This window comes from Ambystoma mexicanum, chromosome 1p (genome assembly GCF_040938575.1).
Source record: "Ambystoma mexicanum isolate Mex_15411 chromosome 1p, UKY_AmexF1_1, whole genome shotgun sequence".
Classification (NCBI taxonomy): Eukaryota; Metazoa; Chordata; class Amphibia; order Caudata; family Ambystomatidae; genus Ambystoma; species Ambystoma mexicanum.
Window position 1 is genome coordinate 1,414,796,558 of NC_090921.1, and position 27,813 is coordinate 1,414,824,370.

The following is a 27,813-nucleotide window of genomic DNA, read 5'->3' on the forward strand; positions in this document are numbered from 1 at the left end:
TGGGAAAGATTCTGGATAGAGAAAAAGTTCACATTTCTGCTAAACGCAGAGCAAAAACCACCAGACGAAATTGGACCACGTATGAATCAACTTGGCATAATGGGTGTGGCGAAGACTATGGTGCTGGGTTACTTTGAGGAACCAAATAGGGCAATATGGAAACTTGCTAGTGGGCAACATGTCAAGGAACAAAGGGTGTCAAGGGACCACCCCAAAAGGCTGTGGCCACTGGCCATGACCGGAAGGTGTGGCTAGTGTTTCGAAAAGAAACCTAGTGGTGTGGCCACAGCCAAAGGCCATGGCTAGTGGGCCAGTTTAAGAAAGCTATTGGAGCAATATGTAGAGTGGGTACGGCCAAAGGCTATGGGCACTGGCCATAGCCAAAGGCCATGGCCAGTGGGACTGGAAGAAAGCTATTGGGGCAACATGTAAATGGGCCACGGCCAAAGGCCACGGCCAATGGTAATGGACAAAGGCCCTGGCTAATGAGAGGGAAAGAAGGATAGTGTTTTAAAAGATACAGTGGGCACGGTGGAAGGCGTGCTCACTGGCCAGGGCCGAAAGCACTGGCTTGTGGGCCAGAAAGACATGTAGAGTGGCCACAGCTGAAGGCTGTTGTCACCTAGTGGGGTCAAAAGAAACATATTGGGGGAACATGCACAGTGGATATGGCTGAAAAGCCAAAGCTAGTGGGCCGCATAAATTTCGATGGTATAACAAACTCCTTGAAATTCACACAAAAATTCTTTGTTAAGGTGCAGTTAAGTTGTGCAGATTTAACAGAACAAAACCATTAAAATTCAGCAGATATGGGAAGTCGTGACTAACTTTGTTGTGCTGCTCCTTTGAGCTGGGCCAGTCACAGCCATTGACTTGTGTCTGTGTCTTACCATTGCGCTTCAGAATAACTTCAAATGGCATTGGTACTGAACTTTGTTTTGCAATAATTGTGTTATTAAAGTGCTTGGTCTTCGTGCTGCCTGAATCCAGGTGGACTTGGAATGAGGAGTGAAGGAATAAGGGTGACTTGGCCATTGGAGGCCTGCTTCTTCTTCTTTTTCTGGTTTCTGTTTTGGTGTGATGCTTGATTTGATCTGCATTAGCCCAGCTTTTGGACTCCTGCAACTGGCTCCTGGTAACTAGCTTGGAAATTCTTTGTTATATGCCTAGGTGTTTGGAGCACACATTCATTGGTGTCTGGAATTGTCCCGAGCTGATCCCTTTTCGGACTGGTTGATGTGTTTTCTTATTTCCATCCATCTTGGCTGCTCGAGGAGGCAGACTGTAATTATACATACTTCATTCTGCGCAGAGTGTGTGGAGTGTTCCAGTGTTTGAGTGTGAAGAGTGTAAGTTGCCCCTCCTTGCCAGCAGAGTTTGCTATTGAGGACCTGCTGACGTAGGTAGTGTCACACCCCTTCCCCTCCTCCTTATTCTACCTTGGACACTGTATTGTACATTACCATTTATTAGGGCGTCCCTGAGATGAGTGCTGTGCAGAGTCTTACAGTCTATGCTGCAGTGGCACCTCTTTTAAAAGAGTACTATAGTGCATTTGTAGAGTTGCAGTATCCAAACCATCTAGGAGTTCATTGGTGGGTGCCACAAACTTCATTCACCTAATTGGCCAGCTACTTTACTGCTTACTTTACTGCTACACTGTGATAAATATCTGAACATTTTTTTTTCTTTGTGACTTGTTTGTCTTGGTCTTTTTTATTTCCAAACTGCTGACATGAAGTATATCTCTCATGCCGGTTAGACCAAGAAAATATCAACAGCGAAGTGCAGTTCATAAGTAAACAGCTAAACCTTATTCAGTGAATAAGCCCTCAGGGACGAATATCACCTCGAACATTGGCCTATTTCCTATTAAAGCAGGCCTGTCTAACCTTTTTGAATGTGGGGCCGAAGCATTCACTTTTTGTCACCCGGTGGGCCGGCGAGCCAAAAGTTAACACCCTCACCCAATGCAGTATATTCAAAAGCGATGGTGTGTGACCTTTGACACAATAGCATCACAGGCGTAGCCATGCAGTCCCAAAGATAGCTTTTGGTGTTGGGGGCAGTGATCAAAGGTTAGTTTCTTGTAATTTCTTCCAGTGTGTATGTGTTGATATTTCTCTGAAATAGTGGGGGCTACCGAGCGTAGCGAGGGAGCTATAACGATCTAAGGAGGGTTTGGGGGGTCTCCCCCAAGATTTATTTTCCAAATAAGGTGCTGAAATTGAACATTTTACAGCAGGAAAAGTGACCAAAAAGCCATGAGTTTACAATCAGTTCTAAAGGGGAACATGAACATTCCATGTCACCAACAGCAGATAAGAACATTGTAGAACACAACACATTTTAATGATCAATGTGTCCACAGCGTAAGACAGCACTGTCACTGATGTAACACATTGGCATGCTGGTTTTGCCAAAAAAATGACTCTGTAGCAACATGTCTATGCTGGCTGTTCCCAATTTAGGCCAGCATTGTCCTAATCTGCTAGTCTGCAAGGAACTGGCCAATCCTGCCGCAGTCTCTACCTTTCCTGTTCTTTCCCAGGCCCTCTGTGCGGCACTGGCCTCTCATTTTGTCTCAAAACCTCAGGACATCCTGTCCGCACTCTCCTCCTATCCTCCCCCTACTCCTGCTCCTCCTCTGGCCCTTCTGCAGCCACCCCTCCTCCCTCCTTCTCTTCCTTTCCCCTTTTCTCCACAGACGAGGTTTCTAGACAAGTCCGATCTATGAAAGTCTCATTGAAACAGGTTTACCCCTGTTCTTCCAAAACTATCAAGGACCATATTGACTCCCTGGCTCCTGCCCTGGCTGATTTCTGCAACCACCCCTTCGCCACTGGAGTCTTCCCATCCCCCCTGAAGCAATCTCTTGTGCACCCCCTTCTTAAGAAACCCTATGCTGACCCCACTTACCCGGCTATCTATCGCCCAATCTCGATCACTCTCTTCCTGGGCAAGCTCCTGGAGAAACTGGCCATCTCCCAGCTGAATCTCTATACTGAATCTGTTGGTTTTCTTCATGACCATCAGTCTGGCTTCAGAGCTGCCAGAAGCTGCTCTCCTGAACATCCGTGAAGACCTACTCTCCAACCTTGATTCTAACACCCCTTGTGTCCTCATCCTGCTTGATCTCCCGTCTGCCTTTGATACTGTCAACCATGCCATCCTGCTCAACCGTCTCCGTGATAAACTGGGTATCACTGGTCAGGCTCTGGTGTGGCTGACCTCTTTCCTCTCTGACCGACCCTCCCAGTCCAACTTGGGTCATTGCTCTCCTCTGTCTTCTACTCTACCTCTGGTGTCCCCCACCTCTGGTGGCCATCAGGGGTATAACCTCTCTCCTCTGCCTTAATGCCAGCAAGACTGAGATTCCCCACATCGGCACACCGGCTCCCTCCTTCCCTGTAGCTCTCCAGCCGGCCTCTCTTGGCCCTCCTCCTGCTCCCACCTTTGAGGCTAAAAACCTCGGGGTCATTTTAGACTCCACACTCTCCTTCTCTCCTCACATCTCTGACGTCTAGGCTGCACTATTGTAACAGCCTCTATCTAAATCTTCCTACCTCTACTCTCCGCCCTCTGCAACTTATCCAGAACAGGACTGCAAGACTTGTCCTTGGCCTCAAGCTCAGGGATCATATCCATCTAGGACTGAATTCTCTGTACTGGCTCCCAGTGGCTGCGAGGATTAGGTTCAAAACCCTCTACATTGTCCACAAGGCCTTCTGGGGCCGCAATACCTTCAACTCTCTCTTCCTAAATACCTTCCTTCCCGAGCCCTTCGTTCATACGCCTCCAACTCCCTCAGGGTCAGTCGCTTCTCCAAGCAACGAGTTGGTGGTAGATGTCTCTCTTCGGCAGGGGCCTCCCTCTGGAACAGCCTTCCTACCTCCCTGAAACTTGAGGAGAACCATCTTTGGTTCCGGAAGCACCTCAAAACCTTCCTCTTTCGCTTCTGCTTTCTCTCTCCCTCTCCCCTGCTGAATTCCTGGCTGAAACTGCACTGATTTCCTGGCCACCCTGCCTGATCTCGGGCCCAGGCACCACCAGCTGCACACCTGCACTGCCTCTCTGGCAACCCCTGCACCTGGGGACTGTTTTCTGGATCCCTTCAGTCCCTGTACCAGCACTCATGCCTGCACTTACCTTGCACTTGCCACCTCTGGCTGTTTATTATCTTATTTTTTCTACTACCCCTTGTATTGCACTTTCCCCTCTCCCTTCCCCACGCACTTTTCCTTTTCCCCCTTCCCATGCACTTGCGCAATCTGAATGACACCTGGCCTAGTAAGATCGTTGTCTGTCTTCCCGTTGTTCCCCCTCCCTTGCCTTGTCGCACCTCGAAACACTTGTGTATAGGCGCGTTATAAATGCCATACCATATCATATCATATCCTCTACAAAGCATGATTAATTCTGCCTGAGCATGTGCAGTGTGCCCAATACATATGCCAGCCTATCTATGTAATACACATTAATTACTTCTGTGATAATGAAAGAAGCATAATCCAATTCCAGGGGGCACCTGAGGCAGTAAAAGTCCTCCGCCACGGCCGGTTTATTGGTCGGACCCAAAATTGCAGAAATAAATACATTAATCGTGTCCACTGACCCAACAAGCATTGAACAAATAAATAAATCGGGCAGGGGAACCGACTTATGAATTTCCCCGGGGGTGCCCAAATATAAGAAGTGACATCACCAGCAGTTATATGACCGCATTTGCACGTAGTCGCCAACTTGGTGCAAGGGGGGTGGGGGGTGCAGAACAGTGGAAACATTGGCTAGCATGTACTGCATATACTAAAGTCAAGTAAGAAGGAGGTTTAAGCCTTCCAGTTGGCCAATACTGCCCCTACTCCACCCCTCTATAATCATCCAGGTTGTAGTAGACCTCAAAAGGCAGAGCAACACAACTAGGATGGGAGAACGAAATGCCATCCCATCCTGTAAGTGTGTCAAACCTCAGAGCCAAGACTGTGCGTGTGCCTCCTACCTTGGAGCACAATCTCACTAATTTGGTGCAAATCTCGCAAGTGGGTGCATGGGAATCCCATGCGTGTGTGTGGACTGCATACCCCGGATCACTTGCTCACTTCTTCAGTGTGAAACTCTGGCCAAGGCAGTACTGTCCCAATGGTGAGAACTGTCTTATTTTCACTTTAACTATGCTTAAGCACTTTGGGTTATTGAATAGTGCTGCTACATTCTGAGTAATTCCATCCCTTTAAATATATTAGCTCTTGTATAACCACAACAGTGTTGATTTATGATGATGATGATGATGAAGATGATGTTAGACTTGCTAAATAGTTCTGGTTCTGTATCATTAAATGTACTTCAGATCTTCAGAGTCTTGGGAGGATAGCTCAGGGGCAACGTGCTCGCCTTGGAAGCAAGACGACATGGAGCAACACAGGTTCAATCCCTCTGGGTATATTATGTGCATTATAAATAACCAATAAAAATAAATAAATCTGCTGAGAAGTGCTAGGGCCTTGTCAATAAGAAATATAGAAAACCATTAGCTTGGCACCATTAGGCCCTGGAAGTACTGTCCCATTGAATGCTATTACACTGAACAAGGTCAACAATATGGCAAGGTCCATACTGGGTTCTATGTGATAATTCTGCATTTTGAAGAACAAATACAAAAAAGAGCGATTTATTTCGGCCGATTTGTGTGGTCAAAAGGCTGAATTATCACATTCTACTGCCGACCCACCCCGCTAAACCCCCCAAGAATGTGATCCCACCTCACCCCACACTCCCACCCTCTCCCATGCTGTTACCTTCCTTGGAATTCAGGGGGGTTAGCTCCCTCAACGCCTCCGTTCCCCACCCATAGCATAGCATTCACCCTCACCACGTACACATTCAGAAACATGCAAACAGTCTTATTTGCCCTCGCCCTGCCACATCCTCCCGCAGATGCAATGCAAGAGGGGTGCACAAATGTACAAATACATCCAACCCAAAAAGATCTTTAGAAATTGAGGGACAGACTTGCTTTGCATCTGTGCCTCCATTTCTAAAAATCGTTTTGGGTTGGGTGTACCTCTACATTTGTGCACCTCTCTTGCCAAGAGGGGTGTACAGATGTACAAATACACCCAACCCAAAACGATTTTTAGAAATTGAGGGACAGACTTGCTTTACATCTGTGCCTCCATTTCTAAAAGTCGTTTTGGGTTGGGTGAACCTCTACATCTGTGCACCCCTCTTGCCAAGAGGGGTGCACAGATGTACAAATACACCCAACCCAAAACGATTTTTAGAAATTGAGGGACAGACTTGCTTTGCATATGTGCCTCGATTTCTAAAAATCTTTTGGGTTGGGTGTACTTCTACATCTGTGCACCCCTCTTTCCAAGAGGGGTGCACAGATGTACAAATACACCCAACCCAAAACGATTTTTAGAAATTGGGGGACAGACTTGCTTTGCATCTGTGCCTCGATTTCTAAAAGTCGTTTTGGGTTGGGTGTACTTCTACATCTGTGCACCCCTCTTACTAAGAGGGGTGCACAGATGTACAAATACACCCAACCCAAAAAGATTTTTAGAAATTGAGGGACAGACTTGCTTTGCATCTGTGCCTCCATTTCTAAAAATCGTCTTGGGTTGGGTGCACTTCTACATCCGTGCACACAGATGTAGAAGTATACCCAAAGCAAAACGATTTTTAGAAATTGAGGGACAGATGGAAAACAAGAGCATCTTGCCTTGCATCATTCCCTCAATTTTTAAACATTGTTTTTTACCTAGCTTTTACCTGGGCCGCCAGAGAGAGACACAGTATGGATGGAACAAAGGGCCATCCATACTGCGTCTCTTCTCTCCGGCCTGGGGAAGACAGGAGGGGGGCCCGGAGCACCCTTGTACTCGGCGCCCCTGAAACCGGGCCGTGGCCTGTAACTGCCTCTGGTGTCAGAGGCAGTTACAGGCCACGGCCTGATTTATTTATTTATTTATTTGTTCAATGTGAACAAATAAATAAATAAACCGGGCCGTGGCAGAGGCAGTAACAGTCCTCCGCCACGGCCCGGTTTATTTATCTATTTGTTCAATGTTTGTCGGGTCCGTGGACCCGATTAATTTATTTATTTCTGCAATGTTGGTCGGAGCCAACTTTGCAGAAATAAATAAATTAATCGGGTCCACGGACCAGACAAAAATTGAACAAATAAATAAATAAACTGGGCCGTGGCAGAGGCAGTAACAGTCCTCCGGCATGGCCCGGTTTATTTATCTATTTGTTCAATGTTTGCCTGGTCCGTGGACCTGATTAATTAATTTATTTCTGCAATGTTGGTTCGACCACCATTGCAGAAATAAATAAATTAATCGGGTCCACGGACCCGACAAACATTGGGCAAATAAATAAATAAACCAGGCCGTGGCCTGTTACTGCCTCCGGTGCCCCCCCCCCTTTTAGTGCCATGGCTGCCTCCAAACCCGGGTCCGGGTCCGGTCTGGCTGAATGGGGACTTACCGGGACATTCCGCCCTATGCGGACCCGGTAAGTCCCCATTCAGTTAATCATTCCCCATTCCCACTTGAGCCCCGATAGGGCTCAATGGGAATGGGGAATGTGCTAAAAACGGGCCCGCCAATTGCGGGCCCATTATTAGCTCCAAGGTCCCTTAACGGGACCCGGAGAGAACGGCTGGTCAGACCAGCCGTTCCTGCTGGGACCCGCTAAGGGACCTCGGAATACGGCAGTAAGGGTTTACCGGCACCAGCATCATTACCGGTGACCGTTAACCTTCACCGCCCAACTCGTAATGAACCCCATTGACTCAATGGACTTATTAAATACTTACGTCTGTGTATATGATGAAGTGATTGAACTATCAACCACATTTAAAGCATTATTTGCACTTTGCTCAAAAATTACTACTGATCAAAAATAATTATTGTTTGTCACTGGTAAGATTGTAGTTATTAACATGTTTAATACTGGTATGAATTCTGAAGGGGAATTCATTAGAATTTGACATACCTCCAAAAACAAATATACAGGTCGATCTTGCCAGAGGTAACCATGACCTAATAATTCTTTTACCTGGCGTGGTCAATATAACTGAAACAACTGACCAGGCAAGTGTTAAATCTTGACCCTATAGTCCAGATATTGAAGTCTCTGATTGTATCCATTGATCACCAAACAAACATGATCAAAAGAGACTTCAACGACAGAGGAAATGCCTTAGGGTCAAAACTTTGAGAGGAATTGTGTGGGAGTAAGTATGCCTGATTTGAATGCTGATGCCCTAGCGGCTGCCAATTCTAATACTATAACTGTTCAATCATCCACTAAATCTAAGCTGGAAAAGACAATGATTAGCTCTATGGATCAATGGCTAATAAAAGGCAAGGTAAGTACCCTTTCTACTTAAAAACAAGGTGATATTCAGTCAGATAGGTGGCACCCTTGTGTGGACACCATTCATGATTCTTCCTGTGTTAGGCAAATGGAAGATTTCCAACACATTGCCCTACAGGATGGCCATTCTGGTCCAATAGTTAGGCTAAATAAATGGAACATTTCAAAATTCATAAATGCTTGAACCATGTGCAGCTAATATCAGTACCTTTATAAATAGAACACATGTTCTTGAAATTATGCAAAATATCCCTCAGTTGGCTGTTATTTCAACTAACGATATGATCTCCACTCAGACTCCTGATTTGGTAACAGATGACAACTCGACTATTATACAATGTTCTTCACCACTATTTCTTGATTATGTATTATTACAGGCCGAATTACTCAAGAACAATGGTCATGTCAATACAAACACTCAAGGCTGACTTTGTAGCTTATTCTGCCTGGCAATTAAAACATTTAAGTAATTTGGAAATAGTTAAGACTGATATCGGTAAGGGTGTTTTGCAACTAGAATCCAAATTAGAGCCCTTAAAACCTGCTCTAAATCATGCGGCTCAGAATGGATCTTTGTTTAATTTGAATTGAATTGAGGATTGTGCAAATCCTTCTGTGGTTTTGGGGGCTATACATATATTGTCCTGGAATACAAGGCTATACAGATCCTTCTTATATAACGACGGCTATGACTATCTGTTAGGCTCTGATTTATTATGTCTGCAGGAGACATGGCTTATTTACCGCTGCCATGTAGATGGATTTGCACTTTCGAAGAGATTTACTGAAAAGACATCTGCTGCAAGGCCCTTTTTTGGCCCTATTATGGGAATCAGAGCTCATCTTAATTCTATTGCGTGTTTACCTCAATGGCAAAATGAGAATGCGATATCTAAACTATTTACCAATCTGGCTCAGGATAAGCTGATGAAGCTGTTGGTGCTTAATATATAAGACCCTCTAGGGGGTGATACTACTGGGGAGATACAAACATATATGAAACATATATGAACTTGATTTTGTCTCACTGGACTTATCATGATGATGGTCAACTGTTTATGGTGATGGGGGATTTCAATGTGGTCTGTGATTACAACCTTTCTGCTATTCTTGATCTACCATTTATTAAATGAAATGGTGTTATGCCATGGTCTAGGTTTAAGAATAATTGAATATGTCCCTCATTAATCCCATTGAATAACCTGACTATCGCAGGACCTTTAATCATTATACTTGGTAAAGAGGCCATATTAATCAAATCTACCCCCTCCTCTTTCCCTACCTAACTACTTTCTTCAACATTTGTCTCTCCTCTGCCACCTTTCCTTCAGCTTTCAAACATGCCATCATCATTCCTATCCTGAAGAAACCTTTTGCTATCCCTCTTCTTGCTTCCAACTTTCGACCTATCTCGCTTCTCCCCTTCATCTCTAAAATCCTTGAGCGCCTAGCCTACTCTCAACTCTCAGCCTTTGTATCCACTCACTCTCTCCTCACCACTTCTCAATCTGGTTTCCGCCCTAAAAACTCCACTGAGACTGCCTTCATCTACGCACTTAATTCTCTCCTCACTGCTCGCTACGCCAAGCAATCCTCAATTCTCATCCTCCTCGACCTGTCTGCTGCCTTTGATACCGTGGATCACCCCTTACTCCTTAGTACTCTGTCCTCCTTTGCCTTCAAAGGCTCTGTCCTCACCTGACTCTCCTCTTACCTCTCCAATCGTACCATTGCTGTCTCCTGGGGTGGCAACACCTCCTCCTACTTCCCCTTGGATTATGGCATCCCACAGGTCTCTGTTCTCAGTCCTTTTCTTTTCTATCTTTACTCCTCCCTTCTCGCCTCAGTAATACCTTCTTTCGGCATTTCTCACCATTTCTACGCTGATGACACTCAACTCTTTCTCTCCTTCTCTTCTTTCACTCCCGACCTCCATCACACCCTATCTTCTTGCCTTACGGCCAGCAAAAACTGAATGTCATCACATTTTCTTTCCCTCAACACTGACAAGGCTGAAGTCCTTTTCTTTCCTCCTTACACACTTTCCCCTACACCCCCTCCTTTCATCCACTTTCCCCCTTCAAATCTCCCCATCTCCACCCATGCTTGCAACCTTGGTCTCTACATTGACTCTTCCCTCTCCTTCTCTAACCACATCTCTCTCACCTCTCGCGCCTGTCGGCACCATCTCTTCAACATCTGTAAAATGCGCTCCTCCCTCACCTTCCACACTTCTAAACTCTTAATCTCCTCCTTTATCTTCTCCCACCTCTTCTACTGCTCTTCTCTCCTCTTTGTACTCCCTGTCTCTCATCTGGCCCTCCGAAAATCCATCTACCACTCCTCTATCCGTACTCTCTGTCTCCTTGGTCCTCGCAATTCCATTTCCACCACACTCTCTCAGCTTGGCTGGCTCCCCTTCCTCTCACAATTAAAATTTCAATTCCTCTGTCTAGTCTCCAAATCCCTCCATGAACTTGCCCCCCTATCTCTCTTCTCTCCTCTCATTCTACAATCCCTCTCGCTCTCTCCACTCGGCTGACCTCTTCTTTCTCATTGTACCCCCTGCCCGATGCACCTCCTCACGCTTCCGTTCCTTTCAGCTCTTGGCCCACCTACATTGGAACTCCTTACCTCTTTCTACCCGCTCCATCCCCACCTACTCATCCTTCCGCACCTCCTTGAAAGCCCTTCTCCCCTAATCCCCCCTGACTTTCCTTCCCTACCTTCTCCCCTCTCCAACTCCCCTGTTCCCTTCCTATCTCCTTTCCCTCCCTTCCCCTTCTCATCACACCCATTGATCTCAAATTAGTTATTTGTAACCTTCCCTAACTACCTCCTCTCCCTTTCCCTGCTCCCTTCCCTCTCCCCTCCACCTAAGTAAATTGTTCTACATATTGTCTCACTGGTTTGCTTCATGATTGTATATATGCTTCTTTCTTTATTGTACCTTGTTATCATACTGTAAAACACTTTGGATTAAAGCGCTATATAAACCTAATAAACATAAACATATTAGTTCCAGGACTTTGCTATATATATATGTATCCTATCCATTGGTTGACATTGTTACTGATTATTCGACTGTTAACACCAACAGAAGGGACCACGTTTTGCTTAAGGCAAACACTAAAATTCAACATTTCTTTAGACGTAATTTATTGTTCAGTGAAGTCACCTGTAATTCTCAGGGGAATCGACTAAAATGGTGTGCGGGCAACATCACATTATTTAACACTTTGGTGTTCTTGGGAAGGGACGACGATCAGCCCAGGTCCCCCAGCTCTTTCAGGTGCAGCAGAGGCGTGGAAATGTGCAGTAGGGACTCAGGGAGGGGACAGGGATGATGGTGTGGTGGCAAGGGCCATAGTGCAGGGAGGATGGAGGATGCTTTTGTTCTAGCGAACATGGGGAACCAAATGCCTTAGATAGTAGCAGCCACATGCCCAAACCACACACATAGAAATAAGTGCATGCATTCAGGAAAGGTGTGTAGCTTGAACACCAGTGAGAAAGGCCAAGCTGCAGAGATTCATAGACCATTCATTGTATCACAGTGCCAACATTTCGTATCCCAGATGCAATGTGACCTGCAAGGCCATGAGGGGGTTGAGAGCTCTCTACGAAAAGCGATCCCACGAGAAGGAGGTTACAAGCCTTCGACCCTACCTCGCCCAGCTGTATGTAATAGCACCCAGATGCCCCCATCCCAAGTCCCCCAGCATTCCAAGGTACCAGTCAAACCCAGACCACTGACCATAAAACTGTTGGACCCCAAATTGATCAAGAAAGACCAGAAAGCAGGGATCATATGCCTTCACTATAGGTCACACAAATTGTGCTGCAAGGTGCCAGGAGGGGTAAAACAACATACCTAAAATGAGGGTGGGGAGCTTTGCATGGGCGCCAACATGCCTGGAATCGAGTTATTGCGTGCGATGCATTGGCCTCAAAGTATCTTCTTAGCGCTTGTCTGCAGTACCCGGTGTATATCAGGTTATAGATAGAGTCTGCATTGATTTTCTTCACCTAATAACCAATTAAGTGTAGCCTTATGTCGGATGACGCACAAGGAGGAGCCCACTTGGAAGAAGACGGACAGAAGTGGCTGGGACCAAACGTCTGGCATCCCCTACGGAACAGGAAGCCTATGTATAGGGTTGCACCACCCAGCCATTTGGATTTGTATATTATGTAATTTATGTCACAGATGGCACTGTGCTTTCATAAAGTGTTGCTCATACTGATTTTTCTAGAATGTTCCGCGGCAGCAGAGTACTTTGGTGCCACATTTCCTTTTTTTGTGGTAATAAAACTTTGTTCTCCTTGCAAGAGGTGTGTTGAGCATTCTTCGCTAGTGGGTTATATTTTTTTTTGGTGTGAGCATCTCTACAGTTTATAGGTATTTTGAATATTTTGCCTCTGATCCTGAAATGTCTAACTTAAAAGATGGTGACTCGACCTGGGCAATTTTACATTGTATACATGATATATGATATGATATAAGTCATTTTTAATGCGCATGTACACAAGTGCTTCTAGATGTGACAAGACAAGGAAGTGATGACAGAGGAAGTACAAAACAAACAATCTTACTAGGCCTTGTGTCATTCAGATCGTACAAGTGTGATATTCAAAAATGCAAGGGGGCAGAGGGTAAGTGCCAAGGGTCTATGAAAGACCCATATTAAGAATAATAATATTAGGGCCAAGCCAGTTGTTAAGGTATATAACAATGTTGAGATTAATATTGCTGAGAGAAGGAAGCTGTGCAGATCTTCAATCAGAAAGATTAAGAACAATATGTGTATCAAACCTCTAAGTAAAATTACAGCAAACATCTATGTACAAAAACTGGGTAAGGTTTTATAAACAATCCCAACGTGATGTCCATTGGGAGATTATGTACGAGGCCCTACAATCAAGGAATAACAAGACATGTAATGATGTTGATTGACTATATTCTATGACACTATATGCTGAATATAGTACTCAAGGTTTCTGTAGACATGTACCTTGCAAATATTTGAGGACATTTTATTCTACCCCATCCGAAGATTTATTATTTATCTTCATATGAATATTTTACCAACGCTCAAAAATACGGGTAGATGAAGAAATTTGCAAGGGATAAAAGAAAATGTCTCTGTAATCTGTAAGTGGAGTCAGCTCATCACATCCTGATGCAATGTCCAGTAATGTCTACTTTTTATACAAAAGGCTATGTTATTTTGTCACTAATCAATTAATAGAGAAGGAGATCAGTTCTGGCATACCCTATTGGGAGCAGAATCAGTCGTTATTAAGGCCGCAGCATATTATGTATGGCAGAAAGCTTGCATCCTAATCAAGGGTATTTAGATTTCTTTTGGATCTCTTTTAGATATTATCTTATTTTCTTCCTTTTATTTTTTTTTCTGAACTGCTGTGTGGCTATTTTAGGAATCTTAGAAATTAAATTTTAAGGATAATCATCCCATTTTAGCAATATATGGCACTTTTGAATGTTTTAATGTGTATTGTAATATGTATTGATTAATTGTGTAAAAGGTTTGTTCTTTTAACCAATAAACACAACAAAAACATAACAAGACATTTGGTGTCTTGTTTTTAGGCATATGGCAAATAACGTTACTGAGTCTAATCCCATATCAGATGGTACTTGGACTGAGTATATTAAGAGTTTGTGCTATAAAGGTGATCTGCTAAATGCTGACATTTCTACTAAAAAGCTGGCTCTGGGTAAATATTGGTGTTATGATTGGAACTGGTTTTTGTTTGATTACAATTATATTTTGAGAATAATAGGTAGATTAAAACCTTCTTGAGCACCGGGGCAACTATCATAATTAAAGAACAACCTAAAATGTGGGCAGATATTATTTTGTATATACTATTTAGGGATATTGCAAAAATGGGGAGTATACCTTGTTCATGAAAAAAGGCTACCCTGGTTCCCATCCTTAAAACAGTGTCTCAAATGAATCCTAACAATTATAGGCTCCTTGCCCTATCAAATAGTATTTAAAAAATGTGTGATAGTTGTCTATTAGGAATATCAAACAGATGGGTTAAGGATGCTGAGAGTTTACCTCCTCAGCAAATCGGTTTTAAAAAGGGGTTGGGACACTGTTTAATATATTTACTCTACTTTATTTGATTTGTTCTTGTTTGGCCAAAAAAGATGGTAAACTATATGTTTGTTTTATTGAATTTACCAAAGCTTTTGACACAGTCTCACATAACCTATTATCAAAGAAAATGATTAAATTGGATTGTGATAGATCTAATTTATATGTGGTGAGACAACTTTATCAAAATACGACTGCTTGTGTGAAATTGGACCATGATGGGACTGTCTCTTCTGATATTAGAAATTATTGTGGGGTAAAGCAGGGGTGCGGTCTTGCAACCCTGCAATACAATTTATTTGTGGCAGATATTCTACTTTGTTTTTTCCACCTACTATCAACCAGAGCCCTCTTGGCTGTCTTGCTTATGCCGATGATACAGATGATACAGTACTTATAGATAGCACCGCTATCAGCTTACGGAGAAATATAGCAGCCCTAGAGAAATATTCTATATCTAATGGGCTTATAATTACCCCTTTAAAAACTATGATTTTGGTAATTGGAACAGAAAAGCTGAAAGAAAAAAATATGTGCATGGAAACTTGGTAAACTGCCCATTAAGGCTAGTGATATATTTGTTTATCTAGGTGTTCCTGTTCATAGGAGACTATGTTCTGATACCCTGCGTGGCTATGTCTATTCTAAGACTGTGAAAAGAAATTGTGTAATTAAATATTTTGTTTCAAGTAAGGTTAATTATCCTGTTTTGACCATGGTCAAAATGTATAAATCGTGTCTGTTTCCTGGTATTCTTTATGGATTGGAACCTTATTTTGATAGGGAGGTGACGTGGCTTCATCAACTTGAAGGCCATGTTTGGAAGTACTTCTTGGGATTGCCAAAATGTGGTCCCATAGAAACAATTAATTGTGAGCTAGTGTTATCTTCCCTATTAACTCGATAGAAAATCAATGGAGGGATTTTTTTTATCTTAAATTACTTAACATGAATGCGAAAGATAAAACATTGCTCACTTGTTTTTCTCCAATGGCCAAGGGTGAGCTTGTGAAAACATTTGTATTCTAAAAATGGGTAAATGAAGTGCTGAAGTTCTTTTGAGTTGTTGATTTTAAAATAGATGTGCCCCAAATATTGGGTGTGTCTATTATAGAATAAAAACGTAAAGCCTGTGACTGGGATACATGTTTTATGATTGGCCACTTAACATCCAAAGTTAAGTTTAAGGATTTTGTCAAATAGGGATTTAACTTTGCACAATTGAAAAATATTTGCTGGTGAGTAAGAGTAAGGCTGTGTGTGACTTTATATTCCGAACAAGGCTGAATCAGTTACCTACATTTAAAGTGACAGAGTCCTGGACAGGGCGGCCTTATGATGAGAGGCTGGGTAGACTCTCTGGTACAGCGGCAGAATCGAATCACCATATTCTTGCTTCCTGTACAGGATTGTCTGAAGTTTATATTAGGGGATATGGTTAATTTGTTAGCCATGAAACCAGCATTGTCACAGACCAATTTTAGAGTATGTTATTCTCAGGGGATATTATGATAATGCTGGCAGCTGCTTTTTATATATGGAAATTGTTTTTAAAATTGATAGAATAGAGAAGAAAATGAATGAAATAGATAGCTTTTTATTATCTGTGTATTTGCATTCTATTTTCTATTGTATACCTTTTAAGGAAGTTCCATTTTCGATTGTATGCTATTGTTGCTGATTTAAAATGTTGCTCCGCAATGATATTGAAACTGATGAATTTGTATTTTGTAATATGTGTTTAAGGTTTGTAATAAACTAAGATACACAATACAATTTTAATTTTAAATGCAATTGACACAAGAAGGATATAAAGGAAAGGGACCATTCTGCAGTGTATAATACTTGCTTTACTATGAGTTGAAGTCCGGGTAAAGACAATTATGTAACAGTGATGGTGACTTAGAGAAATTAAAACCTTATTTCTCTACAAAATCCCCTAATAAGCATGAGCAGAGTCAGAGATTGACAGACCGAGGGATGACAGACGGAGGGAGTAGTCACCAACCGGTAAGTAATGAGAGTGCCCAGTAATTGTCATAAAAAGTAGTCAATTGAGGACAACAAACAGAATGGCGAGTGAGTGAGGTAAGAGTAACTCAGATCCTCAAAGATCAAAGGTATGTCAATCAATTTCAAGGGGGAAGCAGTTGCAATAGTCTGATATACATATATACATATACACATATATACATATATAAGGAGGTGCAGTTAGTGTGTTAGAATGCCATCTGGAGAGGGTTTTTATTAATAATAAATGATGCATGACTTTTTTTGTGAAAGGGGAGTCTGCTAATTAGACCCCCTTTAAAAATGCTCCGTGTCAAAAGCATAGTTCATGCATGCACAAGCTGAAGAGTTGAAGATCAAAGGAGGAGAGGATCATTGCAGGACTCCACAAATGATGGGTAGCATTGGTATACTGTAGAAATCCTTTTGGGTGAATTAGTGGTGGTTAGAGAGGTAGGAGTTGAACCAGCTGAGGATTTTATACCTGATCCCCATTCGGCAATGTATAATGTTGTTGAGTATTTTGGTGATCTACTATCTTGAATGGGGCTGAGAGGTAAGGGAGAACCAGTAGGAATTGATGACCATTTCCCAGGATGTTAAGGAAACCAAAAATCACCATCATGATAGCCATTTTTGTGCTGTATCTGGGTCTTAAGCCAAATTGCTCTGACCTAAGGAGGTATTGAAGTTGATGTGTTGGGGTAATTATGTGGCTTTTGCTTTCTCAAGGATCTTACCTAGGAAGGGAAGTTGGGTTAATGGGCAGTCATTGTTAAGGTCATCGAGGTCCAGTGTTGGTTTCTTGTGAAGCATGAGAATTTGCCCAGTCTGGTTGGTTTAGTGGATGGTGCCATAAGTGAGGGAACGTTTGATTATTGCCAGTTAAGGGAGGAATGCTTCAGTCTGAAGGCTCTTGAGTATGGCGGCAGGGAGGATGTCTGCTTATGATGTGACCATGAGGTATGTTAGGGTGGTAGTCAGGTCATACATGGTGGGTGTCTTGAAATTTGTCCAGATAATGGAGGTTTTGTAAGATTGGATGTGGGGTGTGCTGTCAGTGGTGGCGTTGGTGTCTATGTGCTGGTGGGTCATGATCTTCAAAATGATGAAGAAAAATGTGATGCTGGTAGATTTGTTGATGGAGTGCATTACGAATGGATCGGGGAGAGGGTTGATGAAATGCTGAATAGCTTTGAAGAGGGCTCTGTTTTCCTTTTTGACCCTGGCCATAGTGTTCTAGTAGTAGCTAGACTTGGTGGTGGTGATCAGTGGGGTGCATGTAGGACAGAGTTCCTTGAGCAGGTTGAGGTCAAATGTACTGCAGGATTGTCTCCCACCACTCACAGATACATCAGTTGTCATAACATATCATGAACACACACTATGCACATATCAAACTCTATACCAGGCAGAACATATATTAACACACACCAACACATATGCCACTTTCACAATACATCTCATAGACACTATGTTTGCAAGATACAGCATACACCACATCACAGACATATCAGTCATCATAACTTGTATGGGTGAATTATGGCTGGACCCCTTTTGCAATGGCGCAGACGGGCTAAAGAATGGTGGTGTGGAAGATTGCCCAGAGCAACGCCAGTGGTACAGATTGATTTAAAACCTTCCACCCATCACTTCTGTGGTCACAGTTTGTCTCTCTGTGTGAGAGAGGGTATGCTCAGACGTGGGTCCCTTGCTCGCTGTGCCATAGGGAACCAAGCTGCACCTCACTGAGGAGGCCCAACAAGGCGGAAACATTGGGATTGCTTGTGTTTCCGTGCAGAGGGCACCTTGCCTAGCGGTTTGGGCTGGGCTGCTACCATTGGTGGCAGTACCAGACTGATTTGCATATGGCTGGACCCCTTTTGCAATGGCACAGACAGGCTAAAAAACGGTGGTGTGGAAGGTTGCCCAGAGCAACGTCAGTGGAACAGATTGATTCAAAACCTTCCACCCATCACTTTTGTGGTCTGTTTGTCTCTCTATGTGAGAGAGGGTATGCCCAGACGTGGGTCCCTTGCTCGCTGCGTCATAGGGAACCAAGCTGCATCTCACTAAGGAGGCCCAACAAGGCCGAAACATTGGGTTTGCTTGTGTTTCAGTGCAGAGGGGAAAAACGGTGGTGTGGAAGGTTGCTGAGAGCAACGCCAGTGGTACAGATTGATTCAAAACCTTCCAGCCATCACTTTTGTGGTCACTGGGTGAAATTACCAACAAGCGGTATTAGCAACATTTGCTTAAATTCCACCTTGCACCTAGGGCAGAAGATGATCATTTTGCTGCTTCAATATAAATTGAGTGTCGATACCTCTTTGCTTTGGGTGCATAAATATATCAGTCATTTGGCAGGCAAACATTTGTTTCTGTCCCCCAAAGTTGTCGAGGTAGTTGTGCTCCCAATGTGAAAAAAAGATCAACACACAATCTCACGTCGAAAAATAAGCCTAGGGAGCCATTTCGCTCACTCCTAGTCATAGAACTGTCTGATGCATGGTGTGTGTATCTTGCTATAGTGTGGCAATATCTGGGATATGCTGCGGAATAGCTGGCCTTATGATGGCAATACCTGGGATATGCTGGGGAATAGCTGGCCTTATGATGGCAATACCTGGAATATGATATCAACGCCTCTGCTCTCCCAACTTGCCTGATTCCCCTCCGGCTCTTACCAATTCCTGGCTGGTTCTGTATTTCTGTTTGTTTTTGTTTGTTTTATTCATTTATAATGCACACCAGACCCGAAGGTATACGGGTGCAACAGTACAGAATATGCAAGGCTTTAAGTCACAAGGTTACAGAGTATGAGCAGAACGGAGTATATAAAAGGCAGTAATAGGTCACATAGAAAGATGCATATAAGAAAGCATACATCATGGCAAAATAGATGCAAGAGTATATACAAACAAGGTGTGAGGTGGAGTCTTATGTACCTGTTACCTCAACAAAAAGATTTTCAATACAAATTGGAGAACTATTATCTATGTCAATCATTGCTTTCTACGTGTAGTTTATGATGTATAAACCTCGCAGTTGTCGCCATACACAAACTACTGTTATAACTTTGTATATTCAGGTTTCTACACTTGTACCCTGATAAAACATACACACACACCAAGTTTGTTTTCTTTTCTTGTGACTCCTCTTTAAATTGTCCCTTGCATTTACCTATTCTGCCACCTAAACCAGGTAAACGCTAGCAATTGCTCCCTGTAGCGGTGATCTGTGCATTTTTCTGATCCCGACCCCCTTGCCGGACAGCAATAGGTCAGGAAAAGCAATCGATGGCGTTGATCTGAAAGCGGCATCTGCATGGACGAATCTCCCATCGCTGGGACAACAGATATGCCAGGATCCATGAAGCAAGGCCGGTAATGGATTAGTCACGGCAGCTTCAATTAATGGTTTTAGCTCCCAGTGGCATATTGACGTCCATCACTCGAGGCCGCTTGTCAAAAGTGGGCAGACTGCAACATCGTCAGCCGCACTTAATTTACAGAGCTTGTAAACGCTTGGAAGCAGGAATTGACAGAAACATCCGATGTTACCTCGGGATAATATATAAATGATGTCCAGGTCTCCTTCACTCCGGTGAAAGGCTTCGACTGGGAGGCCAGAATAATTCAGGGCTGCTAAGCGAAGAAAACGGCCGGGGTATCATTCCATTAAATCATGTTTACCGGGTTCAAAATAAGTGAAACCGTTTGCTTTTTTTCCCGGGTAGTATGCAATACTCATGTAATTAGAGCCAACCGGCAGGAACATGTTTGTCATTCGAGATGAGCACAAACTGAAAGAGAGGACGTCTCCTGTTGTGAAATTCTGCTCAAGTAACACACATGACGGTTAGTAAACGTAAATCCCTGTGGACGTTTTTATGCGGCTGGTGAGGTTTCCATCAGAAGGTCACAGGCAAAACCACCCACCGTGTAACTCATGATAGGCACGCTTATTGGCATTTTATTGTTATATTTTGTGTTCAGTTGTATGACATATTGTCTATCGAATGGATTTCTTTTGTTATAAACTGAAATAAACTATAACAACACATACGGAAAGATACTTCATCCCAGGCACGTCATTTCACCAAAATGTCAGGGGTAGCGAAAGTGACATCACACGACGCTTGACCTCTGATGACATCACAGGAAGTGATCTCATTTGACCCCACACCAAAGTGATATCACAGGAAGCGGTGGAACACAACCTTTCATCCCTTGACAAAACTGGAAGTGTCATCACATAGCATTGTTCCTATGTACACTACAAACAATATGGTTACGATATCACTATAATGTGATATACATTTCATACAAGAATGGATCGCCATATGTATTGTTAAGATGAGTGTGTATAGGCCCATAATACCTAATTACTGAGAATGCAAGCAGACGTCCATGGCCAAATGATAATGATGTGTTATTATATACCACTTACGCTTAAGCGCTTTCGATAGAACAAATATACATACAATATATAGGTCATCCAGATTCAAACCCAATATTGACCTGACCACTTCCTCGCTTTGCCATTAAGGTTCCGTCTTAATTTAGAGGTGCCCAGATCTGGTATTCATTACTGTAAATTGCCCCAAAATGTGCTCAATAGTGGCATGTTACTCTGCCTTTGCCGGCTAATGTGTGTTGGGCAATACTCAGCCCGCTATGCCACACCCTATCCACGTTGCCTTGTTCCTTACCTGCTCCGCTTACATTTAATGCAAGCGTCAGTGTACCTGCAGAGCCTAATCTTGTGTGCCTTATGGTTTCTTACAGACCACATTTGCTTGTGTTGTACCTCATGGTCGCTAACAGACCACATCAGACTGTGCTGTACCTTAAGGTCGCTAACAGACCACATCTGATTTGTGTTGTGCCCTGTGGTGGCTAACAGACCACATTTGATTTGTGTTGTGCCCTATGGTCGCTAACAGACCACATTGATTGTGCTGTACCTCATGGTCGCTAACAGACCACATTTGATTTGTGTTGTGCCTTATGGTCGCTAACAGACCACATCTAATTTGTGTTGTGCCTTATGGTCGCTAATAGACCACATTTGATCTGTGTTGTGCCTCATGGTCGCTAGCTAACTGCTACCTTAAACTTGCCTGTTAGTCGTGCCATTTACAAACCACTTTTGCAAGTGTGCCTCAATTTCGATTGTAGCGCTACCTTAACTGGCTTGTCCGCCCAGGGCTTATAAGCACTTGCGCATCCTACAACATCCACCATCCCTTTAGCATCCCGCCCCATATCTGAACTATGCCAGCCTGGCTAGTACTCATCATGTTCCCTTTCTGCATTATGCCCGACTGCATGCCATGTAGCAGAAATAGTTATATCCCATTCAGTAATGGACTTGCCAAGCTTGCCAGTCCTAGACACTACCCCGTTCCCTGCCCCACACCCTTCCTGCCCTCCCTGCCTCCTTCCCCCACAGTGCACCCACAGACCAGAGCACAAAAATTAGCGTCACTTTAGGTAACCATCCACCTAACCTCACCACAGATGACCATTCTAACAAGATCCAGAACGCACGTAATTTGCTAGAACAATGCCCTACAGCCTACCCTAACCTCATGACCCGTAATGACAGACTAGGTTGTAGACTCCCCACTCAGCAAAATGACCAATAATCCTACAACTAAAATCACTATTAAAAACACCATTGCAAACACTGTGCCACTCAAAGGATCCTTACTTAATGTTAGATCCCTTGTGGCCCACCCTACGGAAATTGCCGATATCATCCGTTCAGCAGACCTGGATTTCCTCACCACCATAGAAACTTGGCTTCATGCCGCAGCAGGTCCCTCTCTAACCCTCGCAGTTCCAGACAACTACTCCATCCTCAGGGCCGACAGACCTAATGCCCGTGGAGGAGGTGTAGCACTTATATACAAATCCTCGCTCGACATTAGATCTGTGACCTCCCTTCCTATAAATTCATGTGAACACCTATCCATTAAAATCCAAACCACCCCTAAGAATACTATCACCCTGGAACTAATATACAGACCCCCTGGTCCCATAGGTTCCTTCGAGGAAGATATAACCTCCCTCATAGCTGATAAATCTAAACCGCTATCACAGAATATTATTCTAGGTGACTTTAACTTGGGATACAATGATCCTCACGACACTCCAGCATCCTCCCTTGCTAATGCACTTTCCGAACATCACTACCTTCAACTTAACACCCTACCTACTCATCAGAAAGGCAGAACCTTAGACTGGCTCGTTGCCCACAATTGTAACATTATCTGCAAGGAACCCCAACCTCTCATATGGACCGACCACCTCCTACTGTCATTTGACATTAGCACTAATAACCCACACCTTATACAGTGCCCACCGGCACCAGCATGTCTGATGAGAAATAAGCGAAATATCACCGCTGAAGCCCTCTTCCCACTGGTTCTACCCACCCTAAACACATCGGACCTCAACTTACTAGTAGACACCTACAACAACGCCATGACCAAAGCTATTGACCTTATTGCCCCTCTAAAACTACGCAAAGGTAAACCCAAAGCACATCTTAACTCCTGGTACACACCAGAACTTAAAATACAAAGAAATAAAAAGTCCAAAATGGAAACCCTTTGGAAAATGAACTCTTCAGAGGAACACAAAATCAATCTCACAAATGCATCCTCCCTTTACAAAAAATAAATAATTCGCACAAAAAAGGAAGCCTACAATATAAGAATAAGTAATGCAAGTTCCAGTACCAAAGAATTATTCACCATCCTGAAGGAGTTAGAAAACCCCAATCCACCTACTGACATGTCCGTAAAGGACCAACTCTGGTGCACTAGTATCCTAGATGCCCTTGCTGTTAGGAAAGATTTCGTAATTGTAGGTAACTTTCCTTCCATGTGGCAACCCCTAAACTTTTTGCTGTTGTTTTTCACCTTGTTCTTGACTTTGCCAGAGAAGTGCAGCCTTCTGCCGCACTCCTCTGGGCTTTCGCTCCTTTCTTACGGGGAAACTGACATGCCCTTAAGACAGTCGGTACCGGGGAACGCTGTTTCCTGTAGTTTCTTTTATCGTGTTGCGGCTTTAGTGCAACATGACACAAGAGGGCACTGTAAGCTAAGTTACAGCTCTCTTGGGTCTCTAGCCTTCTACAGGCCCTAGATACTCTTTTATGATGGTATTTGATCGGTGCAAGTCATTCAGGGACTCGAATGGTGGCAGCGATCGTTTTGTTTATTTTGAGCTCCTTTTGGCGTTCTGAGCACATTTTTCGCACTGAACCCAAAATGGTGGCCTGGCTCCCAAAATGGCCAGACCACGAGGCTCCTTTGTCTTGTCCACTGACCGTCTTGCTCCCTTCACCTTCCCCAGGTCGAGCGACCCGGGGCCTTCCTTATTTGGGCATGTACTTTCCCGCGAAACGTGGTTGCTTTCGCGGGCTTCTACATGTCGTTTGTGTGCCTCCAGGGTGTGGGCTGGGATGTCTGGTCCCAATACACATCCTGGGTGCCAGAGAGTCTAGGGTAGTGTGAATGCCTGGGACCACCGTGGTCCGTGATTGGTCCGCGTATGGTATGTGTGTTGATGAGCGGATCTCCCATTGGCTCCCCTCCGTTTTGGCGCGAAGGGAACCGTGGATAAGAGGGGGCTGGAAACACCACTACCATGTCGATCTCCTGAGTTCTCACGAACGAAGGAATACAGGAGCCAAGTATCCTGCAACCAAGAGGCTGGACCGAGGAATCGCTGGTGACCCGCTGAAGGAATCCTCCTTTGCACTGCTGTCGTCCTGTGAAACCCTTTCCTCCTTGGATCGAACCAGAAGGCCTGTACTGGTGCTTCGACCTTTGGAATAGCAGGAACAGCTATTCCCGGCGACTTCATCATCTCCTGCCAAGTAAGCCTTCGGAAGTGTCTCTGGGCCATCCAGTTGACTGACCAGCTTACAAGGGAGTCCTGCTCTGTAACTGCCGCCAGGTTGTGTTGTATTCCGAGTCCTTGTCACTCTCCCACGCTTCGTACACTTGGCGTTCCCAAGTCTGAAGGGAGGAGTGTACATTTGGCTCGAATACACACGGCCGCTCCGTTGTCCTGCTGCGGCAACAAACTGTGCTGGTTTCGTCGATTGGGACGTCTTTTTGCTCTACACGACTACGAGGCGTTCCCTGCTCTTCTGAACCTGCCAGCTGCTGAAACTAACGTGGAGAAGCCTGGGTCTGCTTGCTTCGGGGACCGGTGAGTAGTTTAGCTAGGATCTGGTCGCCCTCCTGCAGTAGCCCATTGCTTTTCCCTGCTGTGTAAAAACAGCACCCTTTTGGCCGTACTCGCGCTCTGCTTCTGCCCGCTGTGGAGGCTGCGCTTGAGTTGCGGAACCTGTTCTCCTTCTGCTGGGCACTAACCCGAACTGCCTGACTTCCTCCGAAGAGCTTCCCCTTTTGCCCGTTGGCACCGGCGTGGCAGGTACTTTGAGCACAAGGCTCCACTCTTCACAGGGCTCGGACTTCCATCTAGTTAGGTGCCTCTGAAGGCGAACTGAGTCTAAAGCGTTATCGCACTGCCTGTTTTCCTTCCCTTTCAGGTGGACTACACATTTCGTGCTTATAACGCTAGCGACTGTTGTATTTGTATATATATTGTGTTAATATGGTATGTGTTGGTTTAATATTGTGATATTGTGATTTTCTCGCTACGGTCATTATTTTAAAGGCCTTAAAATAAATGTGTATATATTTTTGATATAACAACTGTTTGGAGTAGTTTGTAAGCGCTCTTGCTTTGTGTGCTCATTGCGGGCTTTCAGTCACCCTCACCCCTCTTGAGACCTAGTCTTGACCCCCGCGATCGCTACCTTGATTGGTCTGGCTCGTCCAGAGGTTACCCTGTTCCAAGTAATTAGGTTGGCCTTCTGAACTTCTGCGCCACCAGGACAGAGTTCAGAAATCCGTCTTAACAAATTGGTGTACAGCGGTGGGATACGACTGAAGGTATCCAGTGTTGCGCACGAACTAAGGCATTTCAGGTTATTCCAACCAGTACACGTAGTGAATTGTTGTAGTATAACTTTAAAAAAGGCCATAGTCCTATCAAACAGTATGGAAACAAATACCTTGTTAACTTTAAATGCTTCCAAATCAGAAACGCTGAAAAAGATGTGTGCGGAGAGAGGTGTTTCCTCTCAAGGCACGAAATTGGAAATGATCCAAAGAATCGTGGCGTGGCAAGAAGCGCAGCTTGACGCTATAACTTCTGAGGACAGTGCGGAAGGTGGTGGGGCTGCTCTCACTGGTAGAACCGACGGTTCTGCCGCCGCACTGATCCATCGCGACCACGAGGACAGGGAGGACGAGATGTCTAATGTTTCCTCTGCCAGTGCTGATGGGGAGGCTATGCTTGAATTCAAGAAGCAAGAGCTGCGGTTTAGGCAGCAGGAGCTTGAATTCAGCATAGCCAAACTAAAAATCGAACAGGCAGAAAAACAAAAAGACAGGGATCACCAGTTGGAACTGGCCAAGCTTCAGGTTGCAAATGGGTCCAAGGGTCCTGGACATGGGTCTGGGGCTTCCTCTCATCCACGGTTTCCGAAAGATCTGCTCAGTGTGTATGAAGAAAGGAATGACATTATGGACTGGCTGAATGCGTTTGAGTATGCATGCGAGGTTCAAGAAGTTGACAATGCTGATAAGATTGCGTGGTTGCTCAGTAGACTGCCCCATTCTGGCTGTAGTGCCATTATGGAAATGTCGAAGGCTGAGCGAGCTGATTTCGCAATGTTAAAGCAAACTCTCATTTTAAAGTTTGGGAAGACTCCGGCCCAATATTTAAAGCGTTTTCGAGAGTATAAGAAAAAGGAAGGTGGTACTTGGGTATCTTATGTCGCTGAATCCTTGAAAAACTTAACTGGCTGGGTCGAAGGTTATAAGGTTTCTACCTTCGAAGGCATGATAAATCTTGTCATGCTGGAACACATTTTTGCTTCTTCTTCCCCGGAGCTTAAGCAGCATTTGGCCGATTCGAAGGAGATAGATCCTAAGAAGCTGGCCATTGCAGCAGACTTATGGGTGTCACATCGAGTGTCCCATAAGGACAAAACTCATCCTGGTAAGCAGGAGGAAGGGAAAAAGTCCAAAGATATGGAGGGTGGGGAATCTGCTAAATCTTCTTCCCATAAGGGCCACAAAAAGAAAAACAAGGGTAAGACACAAGAGAACTCACAGGGTAGTGGAGGTCAGCCTCCGAAACAGAACTCTGGTTACAATAAGCCTCCCTACGTAAACAGACCCACTGGGGCTTGTTTTTCTTGTGGAGCAACTGACCACGTGAAGGGGGATCCCCGTTGTAAGGTTAGACCTTTGGGGGTCCACTCCGCTAATCTGGCCTTCTCCTCCTACGAGGAAGAAGAGATTACAGGAGCATCCTTCTCCTCAGACTCATTTCCCAGCGGAATAGAGGCTGAGGTAGTTTTAGTGTCCCTGGGTTCCTGGGAGCCTAAAGTCGCAGAGGCTTATGCTAGGATTCCGGATAATACCAAGCACTACTTTAAAGACAGTGTGCTGATCAATGGAGTGGATACTCCAGCTCTTAGGGATAGTGGGTGCAGTCGCACTGTAGTGGATTCTACCTTGGTAGACTCAGAGGAAGTTGCCAGAGCTACTCTGATGCCCACTAAGTTGGCTGACGGCCCCCTCCATATGTTTCCAGTAATACCTGTAAATCTTACTTTAAATGGTACAGCAGTCAGGATTCCAGTGAGCATTCAGAGAAACGTCCCGGGAAAGGTCTTGTTGGGTAATGATCTCAGAGCTTTAGGGCTCGTAGGAGACACTGCCGAAAGACCCTACACACGGTCTCAAGCACGGGCAGCATTGGCCAAGTCCAATACGCCGCCCCAGCCGAAGGGGAAACCCAAGGCGAAAGGAGTCAACAAGTCACGACGAGGGAAAGAGAATATTCCCCCGAGCTCGCCTACCACTGCGGTGGAGGAAGTTGGTCAATCGCCCGGGCCTGACGAGGAGGTGGCGATGCCTGAAGTATTCGACCCCAACGATCATCCTGAACTAAAAGACTTGTTAGTTGAAGGAGGTCCTGATAGGGACGAATTCAGTAAAGGCCAACGTGAGTGCCCATCTCTGGAAGGCCTAAGGAGACAGGCCTGCTCCCAGCTTGAGGGTGAACCTCCTGGGAAGCATAGGATTTATTGGGAAGGTGGACTCCTGTATAGTGAGCCCACAGAGTCTACAGAAGGAGACCATAGGAGGTTGGTGGTTCCCCTTGCTGTTAGGCCC